We start from the raw sequence: 21,273 nt of genomic DNA, 5'->3' as shown, positions 1-21,273 counted from the left end.
TCAGAGATTTGAAGGTTTGCTAGGTTTCCCTAGTTGCCGTCTGAGCTAGGCCCCAAAATTCACAGCTATTGACATTGCTAAAAGGGGTTATTTTCAGTGGAAAATTGTGCTGTGTCCATGTTGCGTATCTGCCAGTTTCCTCTAATGGGCAATACGCCTACCCACACAATTGAGAAACCATTTTGATCAAGAGACTTGGGGGGAATGTTACGTTGAACAAAGTTTGTGGCTCCCCGTGGATTACAGAACTTTCCTACGTAAGAATATGAGGACAATTTCATTATGTGTCAATGTTTGAGGTTTACAAGGGATTCTGGGTAAAGAAATCTTGTGGGAGCCATGCGTCACCCCACCCGAGATTTCCCTAGATGTCTAGTTTTCACAAATGTATAGGTTTTCTAGGTTTCCCTAGGTGCCGCCTGAATTACGGCCCAAAATTCTCAGCTACCCACATTGGACAAAAAGGGTCAGTTTTCAGTTGAAAATGTTGTGATATGCCCATGTTGCGTTTTGGCCTATTTCCTATCATGGTCACTAGGCTTACCCACACAAGTGAGGTATCATTGTTAATGAAATTTATGTGGGAACGTAGAATAGTAGAAAATGTGTTATTACCAATTAGATTTCACTTCATTTGTGCCTTCCAAATGTAAGCCAGTGTGCAAAAAGAAGGCAGTTTGAAAAATGTCCTTTGAATTACATGCTGTTATGGGTGCTTTAGGACATTTGGATACTGGTTGAGGGCGGAAACCCTACTCAAGCAGCAACCACAATTCTTGTCTGGGTGAAATACAAGCAAACCCCATATTAACCTGTGCTCAACCCTCTAGTATCTTGGCACAAAAACAAATAAGCTTAACTTAGAGCAAATGTGTAAAGTATTTATGCTGAAGTTCAAACAGTAATGAAGCAGTGAAAATACAGTGCAAAATAAATCCCAAACAAATTTATAAACATATAGTAACGTGTAATAAATGATTTGTTCTAAAATACAATGAAAATCAAATTATTAGAATCGGAGTATATACAATTTTAAAGTTTTAAGTAAAATTAGTGCTTAAAACCACCAACTGTGGTTATTTGGTGCTGCTGGACTGAGGCAAAGTCACACGTTCAAGCCAACTGCTATGGAGTATGGGCTAGATACAAAGGACCTAGTTAGGCCCACTGAACAAAGTACCTTAAATTGGGATTGCGAGCATTGCAAGTTCCAGCACACGATGTCCTGCATCAAACATGCATTACACAGAGGTTAATCCGTGGAGCTGCGGGGATGCAATATGAGGTCCTGCGTTGAAGATTCATCATGCAGTGGTGGTTCTGAGGAGTTGCAGGGCTGTGATATGAGGTCGGGGGTACGGTGCACAGTGGCGGTTCTGGTGCGGAGCTGCGAGGAGATACATCATGCTCGATTGTTTCTATCCAAAAGACCACATCTGGGCCAACAAGGCCCCTACAGGCCCACTTCAAATGGTGCAAGACTGTGGTGGCACCACTTGGTGGACAAGACTCACAACAGAGTCCAAGTAAAGTGTTCAAGGTGGTTGTAACCTTTTCTGGCTCTAATCAGGAGGCCAGCCGACTAGCCCTTGGAGTCACTCTGGTGGTCCTGGGTTCAAGATGGAGGTCACTCAGGCAGCAGTGTAGCAGAGCAGCAGGCCAGGAGGCCAGCAGGCCAGCATAATAGCAGTCCTTCTTACAGCAGAGCAGCACAGCAGTCCTTCTGAGTCTTCCACAGGTCTAGATGTATGCTAAAAGTTGGGGCTGAGGGTCCAATATTTATATTTGCCAGCTTTGAACTAGGAAAAGGTCTGGAGGTTTATGCCCCAAAGGTGTTTGAAATTTTCTGCCTTCTTGGTCTGACCCCAGCTAGTCTGACAAGTGTGAAACCCTTTGTGAGTATGATGGGGCATGCCAAAAGACCGGTCCGATAATAGAGAAGATGTATAGACTCCTGAAAGGACCCTTCAGATGCCTACATAAGAGTGGGGAGCATTGCAATGTGCATCAGATGTTTCGTGCAAAATTGTGGCATGTTGCACTATGTTGCATAATGTAGCAACACAAAGAAACCTCTCTAAAGAGATGTTAGAGGACAAAAGTGTTGATGAAGAAATAGCATTCATCTCATGTATAACAGAACCATTGATCGAAGGAATGTTAAAGCACAAATCACCCACAAGAACTTTTAAAGTACGATTTTTATTATTGACATTTTTGACTTCCACAAAGTATAATTTTTAAATGTTAAACAATATTTATTTCTGTTTCTTCACAGGCCATTGAAGAACAAAGTAATGTTTTCCTTTAAAGAAATGTTTTGCAAATGATAATGTAACTACGCAGATATTTTACAGATATTTATTTTCAGCTTAAGTTGTACAAACAAACTAAACAAAGAGGTAATACAACAACAGTTAGAGCTTTTCTGCCTTGCTCTTTTTTCTTTTCATTTCTATAAATCTGTCACTATATATTGGTGTATTAAGTGCAAGTACATCTGGGGTTTATCTAGAACTGTGACTTAGAGTACCCTACTCTTGTGTAGACAGACTGCTTTGACTTGATGGCACTTCACTTTCTTAAAGTACACTTCTGTCAGGACTTCTGGCATGTCTATTTTCCATTTCATGTAGGGCCTTACTAATTTATTTCAAGGCCTTTAGCAACATCTCCACTAAAATATCCTAATTCTATAAGTAACATTTGAGGACCTTTGAGATGGGGGACCTGTAGCTGTAGTCTATTAGTTAAATGTTTGTTCTGATGCTGTCCATCACATCTATCTGCTTTCAGTATTCCACATAGTGTGGATATGGCCTCTGTTAATGCACTCATTTCTGTACTTGCCTCATGTAACTCCATCGTTTTTTTGCACTCCACACCACCCTGGGTTAGACAATGGCGATATGCAAATCAGCTCTGACCCTGTGCCCCATGGGAACAGTCCAGTCCGAACTACAAAAGCCACACCACTTGGAGTCAAGCTAGCCGGGCTGATGAGAGGTGTTACCTCGAAACTGGTCCGGTCCTCGGATGCTTGATTCCGTTCTGGGAAGGACATGGCTTTTGTAGTTCGGACTGGACTGATCCCATGGGGCACAGGGTCAGAGCTGATTTGCATATCGCTATTGTCTAAACCAGGGTGGTGTGGAGTGCAAAAAAACGATGGATTTGGGCCCAGATCTTTGGACTGGGGTGAATGTGTGACATTGATCCACATTCGGTCCATCACCTGTTTTGTTTGCAATTGCCGCCATAAGTGCGCTGGGGATGCTCAGACGTGTGTCCCAGGCACTCCACACCACTTGGAGTCAAGCTAGCCGGGCTGATGAGAGGTGTTACCTCGAAACCGGTCCGGTCCGAGGATGCTTGATTCCGTTCTGGGAAGGACATGGCTTTTGTAGTTCGGACTGGACTGTTCCCATGGGGCACAGGGTCAGAGCTGATTTGCATATCGCCATTGTCTAACCCAGGGTGGTGTGGAGTGCAAAAAAACGATGGATTTGGGCCCAGATCTTTGGACTGGGGTGAATGTGTGACATTGATCCACATTCGGTCCATCACCTGTTTTGTTTGCAATTACCGCCATAAGTGCGCTGGGGATGCTCAGACGTGTGTCCCAGGCACTCCACACCACTTGGAGTCAAGCTAGCCGGGCTGATGAGAGGTGTTACCTCGAAACCGGTCCGGTCCTCGGATGCTTGATTCCGTTCTGGGAAGGACATGGCTTTTGTAGTTCGGACTGGACTGTTCCCATGGGGCACAGGGTCAGAGCTGATTTGCATATCGCCATTGTCTAACCCAGGGTGGTGTGGAGTGCAAAAAAAACGATGGATTTGGGCCCAGATCTTTGGACTGGGGTGAATGTGTGACATTGATCCACATTCGGTCCATCACCTGTTTTGTTTGCAATTGCCGCCATAAGTGCGCTGGGGATGCTCAGACGTGGGTCCCAGGCACTCCACACCACTTGGAGTCAAGCTAGCCGGGCTGATGAGAGGTGTTACCTCGAAACCGGTCCGGTCCTCGGATGCTTGATTCCGTTCTGGTAAGGACATGGCTTTTGTAGTTCGGACTGGACTGTTCCCATGGGGCACAGGGTCAGAGCTGATTTGCATATCGCCATTGTCTAACCCAGGGTGGTGTGGAGTGCAAAAAAACGATGGATTTGGGCCCAGATCTTTGGACTGGGGTGAATGTGTGACATTGATCCACATTCGGTCCATCACCTGTTTTGTTTGCAATTGCCGCCACAAGTGCGCTGGGGATGCTCAGACGTGGGTCCCAGGCACTCCACACCACTTGGAGTCAAGCTAGCCGGGCTGATGAGAGGTGTTACCTCGAAACCGGTCCGGTCCTCGGATGCTCGATTCCGTTCTGGGAAGGACATGGCTTTTGTAGTTCGGACTGGACTGTTCCCATGGGGCACAGGGTCAGAGCTGATTTGCATATCGCCATTGTCTAACCCAGGGTGGTGTGGAGTGCAAAAAAATGATGGATTTGGGCCCAGATCTTTGGACTGGGGTGAATGTGTGACATTGATCCACATTCCGTCCATCACCTGTTTTGTTTGCAATTGCCGCCACAAGTGCGCTGGGGATGCTCAGACGTGGGTCCCAGGCACTCCACACCACTTGGAGTCAAGCTAGCCGGGCTGATGAGAGGTGTTACCTCGAAACCGGTCCGGTCCTCGGATGCTTGATTCCGTTCTGGGAAGGACATGGCTTTTGTAGTTCGGACTGGACTGTTCCCATGGGGCACAGGGTCAGAGTTGATTTGCATATCGCCATTGTCTAACCCAGGGTGGTGTGGAGTGCAAAAAAACGATGGATTTGGGCACAGATCTTTGGGCTGGGGTTAATGTGTGACATTGATCCACATTCGGTCCATCACCTGTTTTGTTTGCAAAGGTGATACCTAGGCATTAAACAGCATGGGGCTGAGGGTCGCCGCATTTCAGTTGTTTAGGCTTGGATGGGAAGTCTCCTAGCTGTACTGTTTGTGTTCTGTAATGCAAAAAAAACTGAGCCATTCAAGGGCTTTTCCGTTTATCCCTTTTTTCTTGCAAGTATTCTAGTAGGAGGTGGTGGGAGACCGTGTTGAACGCTGCCGACAGGTCCAACAGGATCAGGGCCACAGCTTTGTCCTGGTCCAGGGAATTTCCAATATTGTCTGTGACAGCCAGCAGTGTAGCCTCTGTGCTATTGGTGGCCCTGAACCCTGTTTGGGACGGGTCCAACAGGTTGTTATCCTCTAGGTATTTCGACAGCTGTCTATTAATCAGTTTCTCCAACATTTTAGAGAGATAAGGGAGTTGGGAAAAGGGTCTGTAATTGACTGGGTTTTTTACATTTGTGCCTGCTTTGGGTGACTATGGCTTGTTTCCATGTCTCCAGGAAGACAGCTGTTTCTAAGGACTTTAACTGTAACTATAACTGCTGAATTTCTATGATTCTGTATGAGTGAAATCTGAGCTTAGCTATAATGTCCCTGTAACCTTCGGTTTCATCAGTGAATTTCCATGGCTTTTTAAAATAGTTTTTCCTAACTATAACCTCTGGGTTTTTAAGTGACTTTCTAAAGTTTTAAAATTTCATTTCCTAACTGCAACCTGTGCCCTTTTAGAGTGAGTTTGTGGGTACATGAGCATCTCAGTGGTGTGTGAGTGAGTGCGTGAGTGTCTCAATGTGTGCGAGTGGGTGTCTGATTAAGCCTCGGAGTGGCTACATAGGGGCTTCACTGTGTATGTGAGTGGGTGTGTGAGTGTCTCACTAGGCATGTGAGTAGATGCATGAGTGTCTGAATGGGTCTGTGAGTGGGTGAATTAGTCTCTCAGTGGGTCCTTTGAGTGGTTGTGTGAGTCTCTGAGTAGGTCTGTGCGTCAGGCACGAGTCTCTGAGTAGATCTGTGAGTGGGTGAGAGAGTATGAGTGATTCTGTAAGTGGGTGCATGAATGCCTGAATAGGTTCTGCTCATTCTCTGCTTGTTTGCTGCTTTTTTCCTGCTTTTTTCCTGCTTACGTCTGGTCTATATTTTGCCTCTTTCTGCTCATTGATAGCCTTTATTATGCCTCTTTCTGCTTGTTGCTGGCCTTTATTTTGCATCTTTCTGCTCGTTTCTGACCTCTATTTTCCCTCTTTCTACTTGTTTCTGACCTCTGTTTTGTCTCTTTCTGCTTGTTTTTGACATTTATTTTGCCTCTTTCTGCTTGTTACGGATCACTATTTTGCCTCTTTCTGTTCATTGTTGGCCTCTAGCTTGCCTCTTTCTGCTCATTGCAGACCATTATTTTTCCTCTTTCTACTCGATGCTGACCTTTATTTTCCCTCTTTCTGCTAATTTCTGACCTTTATCCTGCCTCTTTCTGCTTCCTCTCTCTGCTCGATTCTGACCTGTTTCTTGTCTCTTCCTGCTAGTTGCTGACCTTTATTTTGTCTCTGTCTGCTTGTTGCTGACCTTGATTCTGTCTCTTGATGCTCATTTCTGACCTTTATTTTGCCTCTTTCTGCTTGTTGCTAATCTCTATTTTGCCTCTCAGTGCTCGTTGCTGGCCTCTATTTTGCCACTTTCTGCTCATGATGACCTCTATTTTGCCTTTTTCTGTTGACCTTTATTCTGCCTCTTTCTGCTCATTTCTGACCATCATTCTGCCTCTGGCTGCTTGTTTCTGACCACTATTTCGCCTTTTTCTGCTTGTTTCTGACCTTTATTCTTCATCTTTCAACTCATTTCCCACTTTTATTTTGCCTTTTCTGCTAGTTGCGGACCATTATTTTGCCTCTTTCTTCTTGTTCCTGACCTTTATTCTGCCTCTCTCTGCTCATTACTCACCTTTATCTTGCCTCTTTCTGCTCATTTCTGACGCTTATTCTGCCTCTTTCTGCTAATTTCTGACCTTAATTCTACTTCTTTCTACTCTTTTCTGACCTTTATTCTGCCTCTTTCTTCTTGTTAATGACCTTTATTTTCCCTCTTCCCGGCATTGCTTCTGCAAGCATGAAGCTGCGTGAAATAGCAATTCCCTGTTTGAAGGGGCAAAGTTTTCATCCGTTTCCCTGCATGCATATTTGCATGTAGGGAAACAGATGAAAACTCGGCTTTCTGCAAGCCGAAGCTGTTTGACAGTTCCGGCTTGCAGAAAACTGGATTATGTTTGTTTTTGCTTGGTGGTAGCTGTCATCTACCTCCTGAGAGTGGGCTCCTTGGGTTGTTTGTCTATATAAATGTATATATATAGACAAATGCCCCCTGTTTAAATGAGTGACAGCGCATTCAGGGAGAATGCTGTGAGGTGGGATTCAATATGAACTGTCAACATTTGGGTAATACGAGCTGGTATTCTGATGTCTGTTGGAAATAAGGTACTTTGTTGGCAAAAACTGTGTATCATTGCAAACTCTATAACTTACCATCAAACACAAATACCGCTATTGGGCAACAGTCAAGCACTGCACTTGCTGGTGTTGTGGCCGTTAAATGGAAGACTAACATCAGATTGCAAGTCCTTTCTTAGTGTCCAAGTAAGGTTCACCAATGGAAGAGCAGTCTCATGAATTTCAATGTAACTGGTATAGTGCCATCTTCTTGTACGAAGAGCATTGAGAAATGCATGCTAGCTGAATCACGTCTGCTCGTTGGAGAAATAAATGATAATTATTGACCCAGCGAGGGCCTGACTTTCTTTTGAAAAGGAGCTTTAATGTTTTCACATGAGTTCCCACTCACTAGCGAGGCACCCACCTTCAAGGAGTTCAGTAGCTTTGGTGACTTTGGTTTGTAATATATGGCGGTTGCCAGTGGATAGTTATGGTTAGGACATTGTTTCCCTAGGAAAAGCATTTTTTGACTTGGCTATAACTTTGGCGTTGCTTGACCAATCCTCGTGGAATTTTGGCAAAAAGTGTCACAGTGGGTATATTGATTGAAAGAGTTTGGGGGTGATCCGTGCAGTGAGGACCGAGATTTTGGGGCACGAAATATGGTTGTGTTTGTTATGTTAATTGCCATAGGAACCTTTAGCGACCACTACAGCCCAAACCGCTGAATGGACGTACACCAAATTTGGCAGGGAGGGAGATGTCAATTCAAGGAAGTGCCTTTCGCTTTTACTTGGTGTAAATCAGTTCAGTAGTTTTTTTTAATTTAAGTTTAAAATTATGGTGATATCGCTGGCCGCGGATAATTCTCATAGGTTTTGCGATGAATCACGGATGCACCCACCAACGTGAATGCTCAGATTGGCTGGACGCAACATGAATAGAAAGTTATGACCACTATTTCAAATATTAGGAATGGTTCCCAGGGCTGAAAATGTGTGTGAAAGCCCACATAAGGGGTCAGTGGGAAGATACTCTGACCCCATGGTTGAGAAAATGGAGGTGTTAGTGACACAAGTTATGTGTCCAAATTAGATTTTTTTCATCGCCTGTGATATTCGTGATGACGTTGCGACCGCCAGCTTGGCCCCCCATGTACCATCGCTGGGATATCACGACTATCAATGTCATTGCGAATATTGTTGGAATTTTAGCAACACCATTGAGATGTCCGGAGTCACTGTCGAAACAGAAAATAGGAACAATCACAATGGACCGCACACCGCTAGCCCCTCCTCCGGATCGCATCTAGTGACTCTGGTACATGGAGTTCTTGAGTGGTTCACCCCAGTGGGTGCAAGTAGGTACTTGTAGAACTGATGATCTCTAGACCCGATACATGTCCCGGGTTTTTGGATATCGCCCGAGACATGGCTCCGGTTTCGGGATAACTTCCCTCATCAGTAGAGAAAATAGTTTGGGGTCGAAGAGAAGGCCGCCAAGCAACCGTCAAAGGCTTCGATGCCCGAACCGGCACGCAGGTGCGTCGTCCAGAAGCTCGTCAGCTCAAAGCTCAAGGGAGCCAATTTGTAGGAACAATCGCAATGGACCGCACACCGCTAGCCCCTCCTCCGGATCGCCCCTAGGGACTCTGGTACATGGAATTTTTGAGTGGTTCACCCCAGTGGGTGCAAGTAGGTACTTGTAGATCTGATGATCTCTAGACCCGATACATGTCCCGGGTTTTTGGATATCGCCCGAGACATGGCTCGGGTTTCGGGATAACTTCCCTCATCAGTAGAGAAAATAGTTTGGGGTGGAAGAGAAGGCCACCAAGCAACCGTCAAAGGCCTCGATGCCCGAACCGGCGCACAGGTGTGTCGTCCAGGAGCTCGTCAGCTCAAAGCTCAAGGGAGCCAATTTGTAGGAACAATCGCAATGGACCGCACACCGCTAGCCCCTCCTCCGGATCGCCCCTAGGGACTCTGGTACATGGAGTTCTTGAGTGTTTCACTCCAGTGGGTGCAAGTAGGTACTTGTAGAACTGATGATCTCTAGACCCGATACATGTCCCGGGTTTTTGGATATCGCCCGAGACATGGCTCGGGTTTCGGGATAACTTCCCTCATCAGTAGAGAAAATAGTTTGGGGTGGAAGAGAAGGCCACCAAGCAACCGTCAAAGGCCTCGATGCCCGAACCGGCGCACAGGTGTGTCGTCCAGGAGCTCGTCAGCTCAAAGCTCAAGGGAGCCAATTTGTAGGAACAATCGCAATGGACCGCACACCGCTAGCCCCTCCTCCGGATCGCCCCTAGGGACTCTGGTACATGGAGTTCTTGAGTGTTTCACTCCAGTGGGTGAAAGTAGGTACTTGTAGAACTGATGATCTCTAGACCCGATACATGTCCCGGGTTTTTGGATATCGCTCGAGACATGGCTCGGGTTTCGGGATAACTTCCCTCATCAGTAGAGAAAATAGTTTGGGGTGGAAGAGAAGGCCGCCAAGCAACCGTCAAAGGCCTCAGGAAACAGAAAATAGGTTTTAGAGATGGTTGTTCTAGAAATGCAGTAGAAAAACATGAGTTTGAAGTGTACAGTGATAAGCCTCTACTGTGTAGAATGCTGTAAAGTGTATGTATATATGTTTTTTCACTTTATGCGAAAGGCGCGATCGTCGTGGCTAACAACATCATTGCTACGTCCCGAATAACTGCGAAAACGGAAAGTAGGTCTGACCGATGGTTTTTAAAGAAAATTAGTACAAAAATATGAGCTTAAACATGCTTTGAAAGAAGTATGTATATAGTAATGTGTGTAGGGCAATGTTCAGAATGGATTTTTTACATAATATTTACAGATGTGTTGGTGGACATTGAATGCCTGCTTTTGTTTTCCATTTTTGCAACATATCTGTGGCTATTGCAATTATCAATGTCACTGCGGTCTCCAGAGTCACTGTGAAAAAATAAAATAGGTTTGACAGATGGTTTTTATAGAAACTCTCTACAACAACATGACTTTAGAGAATACTGCAATAAACCCAAAGTGTGTAAAATACTGTAGTATGTGTGTATATATGTGTTTTAGACTTTATGGAAAAGGCACGATCATCGCGGTTAACAATGTCATTGCAACTTCACGAAAAACCACAAAAATGGTAAATAGGTCTGAAAGATGGTTTCTAAAGACACTTAGTAATAAAATATGAGTTTAAACATGCTTTGAAAGAAGTATGTATATAGTAATATTTATAGTGCAATGTTCAGAATGGTTATTTTTACATATATTTTTTTTATGTGTTGGTGGTAATTGAATGTCTGCTTTTGTTTCTGTTTTCACAACGTGTCCGCTGGGATCGCGATGTTGCGGCGATTGTCAAAAAATAAAGGCAAAAACACCCTTTAGAAAAAACATTTCACAATATTTCAGGTACTCGCATGGCTCTGACAAGAGCCATTGCATTTGTTGTGTGTATATGGCTGCTATACCTGAGACCAGTTTCAGGTCACTTATAAACACCCTGTTGCCTATAGCTGTAAAGTGCACTCCATCATTCCTATAAATTCCATGCATGTCAAAACGCATGTTGTTGTTATAGATACAGCCCATACGATGGTCTTTGAGGAATGCAGAAACAGTTTTATTAACATGTTTCCTGGATTTGTCAATCGGTGGACAAAATTGATTTGATCACTTACATTTCTGTCTTTGGCATATATTAGAGTACACCAAGACAGTGTGAGGGAAAAGTGACATCAGTTCTGCAAAGGTTTCTTTCAATAGGATTTCCAAGGCGTACCCCAGCCAATGAACCTAGGTCATTGCCACTACAGTGCATGACTCCAGCTCCTCATATGAGTTGAGAAGATGGGGAATCCAGAATGGATTTAACCAAAGGCGGTAACTGATGTACCTTTAACCCTCCTTGGCCAGCCCAAGTAGTCTTCACATTTGGCAAATCAAGTCCCACAATCCACACTATAAGCATTTTGAAGTAAGTGAAGGAGCAATAGTAGTCAGGAAGAGGCTGGAGCTGAACAAGGTAGTTTTCCAAATAAAAGCCAGTTACAATGGAGGTGTTTTTTGTTAAAAATATATTTCATTGGATGCTGTCAGCATGAAACTGAATAAAACAAGGTTGTGTGCTGGATGCCTTAGCAAGAAGTCTTAATATTGGCTCTTGTTTAGGGAAAATGTAATGCAGACATTGATATGCTTTTGAATCTGTGGAGTAAAGCACACCTGCTGCATCTTATTTGGAAGCAGCATGTTCCTTTTAGAATGTGTTATAAACTTATGACCTACTGGTTGCACTGGGTTGCTAGGTACACTGAGGTAAGAGTGTATTTTTTTGTGGTGTCTATTGGAAAACATGGCGGCCGCCGGCTAGAGCGGACCGCGCGCACCGAGCAGCCCTCTGAGACCTTTGCTGCAGCACCGCAGAAGACGCGCTTATGGAGCTGCTAATCGACTAACACTTATTGAACAATCAACGGATTAGAGAGGAAAGCGGAAATTACTGTTTTCACAGGACGCTTGTGCCGTTTTCCTCGTACCTGGGTCTGGCGAATGCGTTTGTCTGTTGCCGACTTCTCCCCAGCACCCGCCCTTCATCCGAGTTGGAGGCGGGCAGCCGTGGAGCTTTGGCGCGGCCGGGCGGCCGCAGCTCGAGGATTCCTGGGCAAGTCTGCTGACGGCAGAGGAGGCAGCGGCAGCAGCAAAGGAGAGGAGAGAGAGCCGATCGACGTCGAGCCTCAGCGATCTCGATCAGCTGATGATTCACCCATACAGACGCCACACGGTGAGGCGGTTTGCACAGAGGTGGTGAGAGGTTCCCGATTAGATAAAGCCAAAGATACAGACTTACATTGTGATGTGCCAAATCTAAGGGGAATAGTTTGGGATGCAGACCCCCAAACAATAGTCACAAGGGGTAAAACCAGGGGCGGACATAGAGGAGTCAAACTGGTAAAAAAACTACAGGTCCCAGAGTGCAGTTTGGGGGAAGATACAGCAAAGGAGCTGGACTACCAGGCAAAAGGAGAAGAATCAAGGAGAGCTGCCTCTATTAAGGGGGCTAAATACATTAAACAGAAAAGGCCAAAAAAAAAATGCCAAAAAACACCCAAGGGCATAACTCCATCACTGCGGTCATATTTTAAACCCATACCCCAGGTGCTGGAGATTCCACAAGACATGGCAACATCTAAAACTCGGGGTCTACAACAGGATAATCAGGAGGATATACTAAAAGTCGCTTCTGGGGAGGGACATCCCCCCACCCAGAGTGTGAATGGGACACTATTGCCGGCTCCTTTAGGGAGTCCCACGCCTGAACCTAGACCCAAGTCAACCTTAGATGCTACCACGGTGTGCCTTCTAACACTCCCAGAGGCTAGTATTACTAGTGGGATACCCAACCCACAGGAACAGCGGGAAGATGAAGTAGGGCACACTGAGTCAACATAAGGAAAGGGAGGCAGACAAGAGGAAGCAGACCGGCGGCAGGAGGGACTCGGAGTGGGCAGCGCCCTTGAGGCCCTTGTTGGATCTATAACTGCGATGAGAGAAGAAATAAGACACGACTTTGCAGTTTCTAAAGCTAATCAGGACGAGATAAGGGCGTCCTGCGACATACTGGAAAGGAAAGTCGATGGTCTCTGTGAAAGAATGGAAATATTAGAGAGCTCAGTGAGAGCCCTGACCTCAAATCTAGAATCCGCAAGATCTAAAATATATACCCTCCAAAGGGATGGAGAGAGCATGCGGGAGCGAATTGAAGTGCTGGAAAACTACTCCAGACGCAACAATATTCAAATTTTGAAGATCCCTGAGGGAAAAGAGGGGGGAGATCTCAAGAGCTTTACAGTAAAGTTATTAAAGGAATCCCTCAACCTGGACAAGACAGTAGAAACCCTTGAAAGAGATATACAGCGAATACACCGCGACCCATTCCGTCTGAACCCAGCAAGAAATAAACCTAGAAAGGTTTTAGTTAACTTTCTGACATACGCACTAAAGGAAAAGGTTCTGAATCTTGCCCTGAAGGCAAAAATAACACAGGGTCCAGATTTCTCTTATGAGGTTCGGTCAGACCTCTCTAAAACCACACTTGACAGACAGTGGGAGCTGGGACAGCGTAAAGTTTAGATCATTAGGAGCCACTGTTCAGATGAGATTTCCTGCATTCTTACAGATAATGTACAACAACAAGATGCATAATATCCGCTCTACACAAGATGCAGATGAGCTACTAGAAAGCATACGAGACCACGCTCAGGCCCAGACAGCAAAGTAAAACAGGCTCAGGTGGGGAGAATTACAATACATCCGCCGTCTGGGAAAAAAAAAATAAAAAAAAAATAAAACAATAAGAGAGAAAGGGTGCGCAAAAGAAAGGGAGAGGAAAAAAGGGAAGGAAAAGGAAGAAAAAAAGAAAAAGGAAAAGGGAAACAAATAGAGAGGGAAGGAAAAAGATTTACAAAAATAAAAACCTCAACCAAAAAAAAAAAGAATAAAATAGGAAAATAAATAAATAAATAAACACAAATAAGCAGAAATAAAAACGAGGATTGAAAGGAAAAAAAATAAAAAATGAAAAAGGCTTCCTTAAGGAAAAAAACTAGAGGCTCTCCGTAAGTTTATACCTTTAAATGGGTTGATAATAACATCTCCAAATTCAAAAACAACCTGCAGTAGAGGTCAAAAGAGCAAAGCTGCAGCGGGCGTAAAGGTGGCCAGACATCAGGCCACAGTAAGTAGGGGGGGGTTTCCCAGGGGAGTGTAGGGGGGTAGGAAGAAGGGGAGAAAAAATAAAAAGTCCTCATAAGCCTAACCATAACTGTATTCTAGCGTTCCCTATTTTTCTAAATTTGACTTACAATAAACCAACATATAGACCTTACCAGTGGAAGAAAAATAACATGAAGGAGGTAGAGGTAGATATAATAAAATGACATCTGTTCAATATATATCTTGGAACGTCAATGGTCTGCGGGTGAGGGGTAGAAGAGAGCGCATTCTACAATACCTGAGAGACTCTCAGGCACAGATCATTGTCCTCCAAGAGTCACACCTACTTAAATCAGAGGCTGAATTAATACTAAAGAAATATAGATGGATAGATAAATTTTGCTCTACAGATCACAATGCAAACATTAGGGGGATAATTTTTATCTTTAAGAAATCGGTAAAAGCTCAAATTCTAGATTACAAAGAGGACCATACAGGGAGATGGTTAATAGTGAGAGTATCACTGGAAGGTCAGATTCGTACCCTGGTGGGCTATTATGGCCCCAACTCGGACGATCCATCACATTTAGATGCAGTCAGGAATCATCTGACATCAGTTCAGGATCCAGTGATCTGGATGGGAGATTTTAATATCGTGCTCAACCCCAAGCTAGACAAATCCACAAGCTCTAAAACCTGCAGTTCCACTAAATCAAGGCAAACTCTTATTACAATAATGAAACATCTTGGCCTGGCAGACTTGTGAAGAGAGAAAGCTGGCAATAAAATGGGAGTGTCCTTTCGAAATGGCAGGTTTAAGCACAAGTCTAGAATTGACTATGCTTTCTTTAGCTATTCTTTGAAAGACACTCTGATAACAATAGATTATCTCCCTTCACATCTCTCGGATCACTCCGCATTAATATTCACAATGAGACCAGACAGCAAGACTAAATCAACATCCTGGTCATTTGATCGGACACTTTTGCTTGAGGATGAAGAGGTCAAGTTCTTGACAGTAGAGTCCTCAATATTTTTTTAACTCAATTTAGGCTCCTCAATTTTGGCGGTAGTTTGGGAAACATTTAAAGCCTTTCTGAGAGGTCAGATTACTAACAGGGCCTCTTATAGGCGTAAAACATATAGAGATAGAGTAGCCATCCTGGAGCAGGAAATGAGACTATTAGAACAAAAAATGGATACATCCCAGGCAACCTCACAGGAGCAGATAACACTAGCAGAAAAGAAGGTACAACTTGAAAATATTTTACAAGAAAGGATAAACAAAAGGTGGGAAGCAAGTAAGATCTCCCAATTTGAATTTGGAGAAGCCGCAGGGAAAGTTTTGGCCTGGAAAATAAAATCTGATCAAGCTCTCAAATATATCAGAGAAATTTAGGTAGAGGGGGATGCCACAGTAAGATCTTCTAATTTAGATATAGGTAAAGCCTTCCATGATTTCTTTGAGGTAATCTATAGAGAAGATCTTCCTAACGATCAACATGCTAGGGACAGATGGCTCAAAGAAACCCTGCTCCCTGCCCTTTCAACGGCACAGAATAAAGCCCTGGAGAGCGAGATAACAGAGGAAGAGGTGAGGAAAGCAATACGTCAATCCAAAAAAGGGAAAGCGGCTGGCCCAGACGGTCTCCCAGGGGAGATATATAGAGCCCTGGAAGATGTTATTGCCCCCCTTTTGATGGCATTATTTAACAACATTTTAATAGAAGGAAATCCACCACCAAAAACATGGGGGGAGGCTACAATTGTGCTTATTCCGAAACCAGGCAAATCTCCCCGGGAATGTGGGTCATATCGACCCATATCGCTGCTCAACAACGATTATAAGATCTTTACAACCATAATGTCAACAAGACTGAGTGGCGTAATAGACAATATAATACATCAAGATCAGAAAGGCTTCATTAAAGGCCGACAGTTATCAGAATTAACACACGATCTGATAGGTGCCATAGACATTGCATCAGCCTTCTCCCTACCTTTGGCCACACTCACTCTAGACGCAACCAAGGCGTTTGATAGGGTCAATTGGCCCTACCTCAAGGATGTCCTTAAAAAATTTAATTTTGGAAGTAGATTTTGTAGAGCGATATTCCAACTATACAGTGCCCCCTCGGCTAGGCTACTGGTTAATGATGTATTGACGGAAGCCTTTCATGTCACCAGAGGTACAAGACAGGGCTGTCTGCTCTCCCCACTGTATGTATAGGCATTTATATAGCGCACTACTTACCCGTAGGGTCCCAAGGCGCTTCGACCGCTGCGAAACCCTTCCTGGCTTCCCTGAGAGATGGTCCCTTAATGGGTATCTCCAGGGTGAGACCAGGCATCCCCGGCAGTCTGGTGGGGGTGCCGTTAGTGAAGATGAGGCAAGCTAATGCCCAGAGTTGCCGAGTGTGATCGCTGATCAGAGTGGGCACCGAGGCGAGAGAATTATCGAGTCCGCTGACCCTGGTCCAGAAACCTGCCGCGCCGGGAATCGAACCCTGGTCCCGGGCCGTCCTCTGCTCTCGGGTCTGCCGCCTCTAACCAGTGAGCCACACTACTCCACTCCTCTTTAACTTATATATCGAGCCATTCGCCCAGGTTCTGCGGGCAGAGGCTAACATTCCATCATTTAGTTTCGGGAGTGAGAGAGGCGGGTAGCACTATACGCCGATGATATTTTGATTTTCACATCGGATCCAACAACAACATTTCCTGTAGTCATACAGCGAGCAAAAGAATTAGGGCTTATTTCAGGGTATGACATTAACTCGAGCAAAACTGAAATATTGACATGGAATATCCCAGAACAACATTTAGGAATAAACGTTTCGTCTTCCATGCGGTACCTTGGAATATGAGTCACCCAAGATGTGGGCAATATTGGTCAAACCAATTTGGATAGAATCCACAGAGAGAGTAAAAAGCTGTTGAGATCATGGTCACACCTGCCACTCTCCATAACAGGTCGAGTAAACCTAATCAAAATGTGCATCCTCCCAAAATTTACCTTTGTATTCAGCGCTATTCCCTCGAAAAAGGCCAACAAGAAATCAACTCCTTTATTTGGAACTATAAATCCACCAGACTTGCCTGGAAAAAGTTGAGGAGGAGAAGAGAGAAGGGAGGCCTCGCTTTGCCTGACCTACTATACTACGCTTGGGCATTCCAGATGACACACTCAAGGATGCTTCTAAAAACACCAACCAATCTTTCGAATGGATCAATGTATAGAGCCATGTTAATCGGGGCAAACCTATCAGTGGATGGGTTTATGTTCAAATTTGCTAGCCAGAAATTCTTCAAAAAAATCAAACTTAAAATACTACAATCTTGGTCTAAGACGTGGCTTATCATCAGAAAAAGACTGGGGCTGTCTTACTTCTCAAACTTTGCCCCAATTTGGGAATCCCCTGGGGTCCCACTATGTATGAGAGATAGCTTGTCAGCTACACTGGAACATGCAGGGATCACAAGATGGGGTCAATTATTGAAGGAGGGATCATTAATTACATGGGACGAGTTAAACGACCACATCGGTCCCGGACTGTCCAGATTTAAGTACATTCAGCTGGATAGTTGGACAAGAGCCCAGTGTAGGAAAGATAAACATCTTGGGAAAGTAAGCTCTTTGGAACAACAGTTAGTGGGAAAACCAGTGGGAAGAAAGGAGGTAGCGTTTTGGTATTGGCAGATACTTGAAGAAATTGATGGAGACTTTACCCTCCCAGATCAATTATGGGGGTCAGCAACGGGCCTTCATTGTGAGGAGATGTGGCTAAATTATTTTGCCCTTTTACACAAGATTGCAAAACCATCATGGCTCAGAAGAAATCATCTATTCTCAGTACACTGCGTATACATCACGCCACTTAAACTTTCCAAATTCATCCCCGACAAAAAATGTAACAAATGTAATCTTATGGGAGCATCCGATGTCCACATGTTTATGGAATGTCCCGATATATGTCGGTTTTGGGAAGAAGTGAAGGCCACTCTAAACTCCATCCTGAATACATCACTTTTAATAACACTACCAATTATTTTTGGGCTGGAGGACAACATTACAGGTAAAGCAAGGTCATTCCTCTTTTATGCCATTTTGCTGGCAAGAAGGCAAAGCTGCATGCATTGGACAGAGAAAACAGCCCCTTCACATTCTGCATGGCTCACATCACTATAGGAAACATCTAAAGCAGACCTTAATAGATCATGTAGTAAACGCAATCTGGCATTTTGGGAGGTGCTGTCCGAGTGGAGATAGAACCCGGGTTTTTTTTTTCCCGGGTCCTATAATTATGCCGTAAATACTCCTTGGACTGGGTCTAGCCTTGACACGATATTGGTCCTACAGGTTGAAACAAACCTAGATGGAGTCAGCTCAAATTCCTCAAGTTTCTGGGTGTTATTTCCCACCAAAAAATTATTGGAGTCCTGGTATAGGAAGGAGGGCACGAAAAACACTTTGGATTGGAACCTAAGTGTAGGATTCGCTAGGTGGTTGGTATCTTCCATATTGAGGGTATGGCAAATGAGGACAAAAAAAGAAAAAAAAAAGTGTTTTTTTTTTTTTATCCTCATTCGCCTCAGATCCCAGACGACGGTAGGTGGGCTAACAATACCATTTCTCAATGTCAAGGAGACGTAGGCAATCGAGTTGGAGACCTATGGCAATGCCCGCCTACTGGTATGTCATAACCCTAAGAATGCCGCTAACCCCTTTGTAGAGGGGAGAAGATCTCACTCTCTTTAGGTGGATTGTGACCGAAGGCTGTTGGTACGGGCTTGCAAATTGAAGGAAACTAGACGAAACAAGCAGGACCCGACCAAGCCTGAGAGTTTCCACAAGAGGCATAATCATAGGACCCAAAGGATAGTCTAATTATATCAGAAATAATTTTGAACAAATAAAATAAATAAATAAATAAAAACCTAGACTTCACCCACCCCAAGTCAAGCTAATGCAGAGACCAATTGAGTAGAACTTCCCGTATTGCGTCCCCCTTTCTATTCTGCAATCTGCCCAGATCTATCTTAGAGATCTTATATAGAGAAGACAGCCATTCTGAGTGCGTGGGAGATGTAGCTTCTACCCATCGGCTGCAAATTTCTTGCCTTGCCAACAGAATTGCGTAGATTAGAAAACTCCTTATAGGCCCTGCAATTTCACTGCTTATTCCAAAAATGATCAAAGTGAGAGAGATCTGAACTGGGGTTCCCATAATATCAGTCAAAGTTGCCCATACCCTCTCCCAGAATTCTATTAGCCCAGGACAGTCTTTGAACATATGTATATCGGAAGCGTTTGCTAGGCCACATTTCTTACAGTTTACTTGGGGGCCTTTAGTTATTTTAGCGAGTCTTGCTCGAGATAAATTTGCTCTATGGGTGGTGAAATAGTGGTTCCTCCTTAGCCAGGCAGGTTTTACAATAACAAAGTTTGGAAGGAATTCTGCCACAAGTCCTCCCAATTCTCATCTGGCATATGGGTTTTCCACAGATCTTCCATCAATTTAAAATCTCCATCTATGACTTCCTCTATGGACCAGTAGAAGAAGGAAACCTCCTTTCTCATCCTGGGTCTTAACACTAATTGTTCCTCAAGAGTATTCCCTATACCAATCGGCTTTTTAAGGTTCAGTGACCAGCTCTGCAACTGTAGGTATTTAAACCTAGACATGCCCTCCTCCAGCTTATTTTGTAGAGATACCCATGGTAAAAGTGAACTCTCAAAAGTCAAATCTCTCCACACAGTAAGCCCAGCTGTTTTAAGTGATGTGGCTAACTTATCTTTTAGACATTCTGGAGCCCCTGACGAGTCCCATAAAGGGGCTAAACTTAAAAAGTAGTTCAAGCCTGTACATTGCTATATTCTGGCCCACATACGGGCTGCTGCCAATACAACTTTCAACCTGATTATTATAAAGTACTTCTGATCACCATATTTAAAAAGGAACCCCTCCAGTGACAATCCCATCCCCTCAATCATAGTAGAAAACATGACTCCCTTATCTGTGTTATCTGGGGATTTCAAAAGCATCCTAGAATGTGATAGTTGAAAGGCCCAGGCATAGTACTGAAGATCCGGGAGGGTGAGGCCCCCTTTCTCCCTTCTACACCCGAGCTTCTTCCATGCTATCCTCGTGGCCTTGTATGCCCAAGCAAATTAATTGATAGCTTGCTGTAACTTATCTATCGCCTGTTTTTCGAAATGTAGGGGAATGGTGTTGAAGAAAAATTAAATTTTTGGTAATATGATCATGTTAATTAAGTTAATCCGGCCTAGGATGGTCCGTGGGAGATGGGCCCAGGACTTCATAGGTTTCTGACAATCTCTAGAGATCTTAATAACATTGGTTCCGGCAATCTTCTATGTTCTGTACTATCCTGACTCCCAGATATCTCATGTCGCTCTTTGTCTGGTATTGGCACTCCAGTAGATTCCACACCATAATCATTGTCTTTTCTGCATTTACCTCATAACCAGAGACCCGACCAAAATCTTGTGCGAGTCTGATGACCTGAGGAAAAGACGTCTCTAGCTCAGATGACAAAATCAGGACGTCATCCTGCATACAGGGCTACCTTTTTCTTTCATGCTCCAAACCTGAATTATGTTTTACTCTGCTCATTCCTTAAACACTGAGCAAAAGGCTCAATGTATAAATCAAAAAGAAGGGGAGAGAGTGGGCAGCCCTGTCTAGTACCGCTAGTAATCTTAAAAGGGTTGGTCAGTTTCCCGTTTACTAACAGCCTTGCCTGCGGGTTTCGGTATATGAGTTGTATAGTATGGCAAAATTTGGGTCCAAGATTAAACTTTCCCATTACTGCAGAGAGATATGTCCAGTTGACCCTATCGAAAGCCTTGGTGGCATCCAATGTCATTGCTGCCAATGGTAGAGAAAAGGTGGATGGCTCCAATAAAATCCTGTGTGAGGTTGAATAGGTTTCTGCCTCTTATGAAGCCTTTCTGATCTGCACGCCTACCACTGTGCCCAACCTATCCACAAGAATCTTTGTAAAAACTTTATAATCTGTGTTTAGGAGGGAAATGGGCCTATAAGACCCACAATTAGCCGGATTCTTTCCAGCTTTCAAAATTAGTGAAATAGTAGCTTCCCCCATGACGCAGGAGGACTAGCCCCTTCCCATAATATAATATTAAAGAGTACAGCCATAATCAGGATAATGGCCTCTTCCAAAGATCTATACAGTTC

Source organism: Lissotriton vulgaris, chromosome 4_1, assembly GCF_964263255.1.
Source record: "Lissotriton vulgaris chromosome 4_1, aLisVul1.2, whole genome shotgun sequence".
NCBI classification, from domain to species: Eukaryota; Metazoa; Chordata; class Amphibia; order Caudata; family Salamandridae; genus Lissotriton; species Lissotriton vulgaris.
This window is presented reverse-complemented; position numbering follows the sequence as displayed.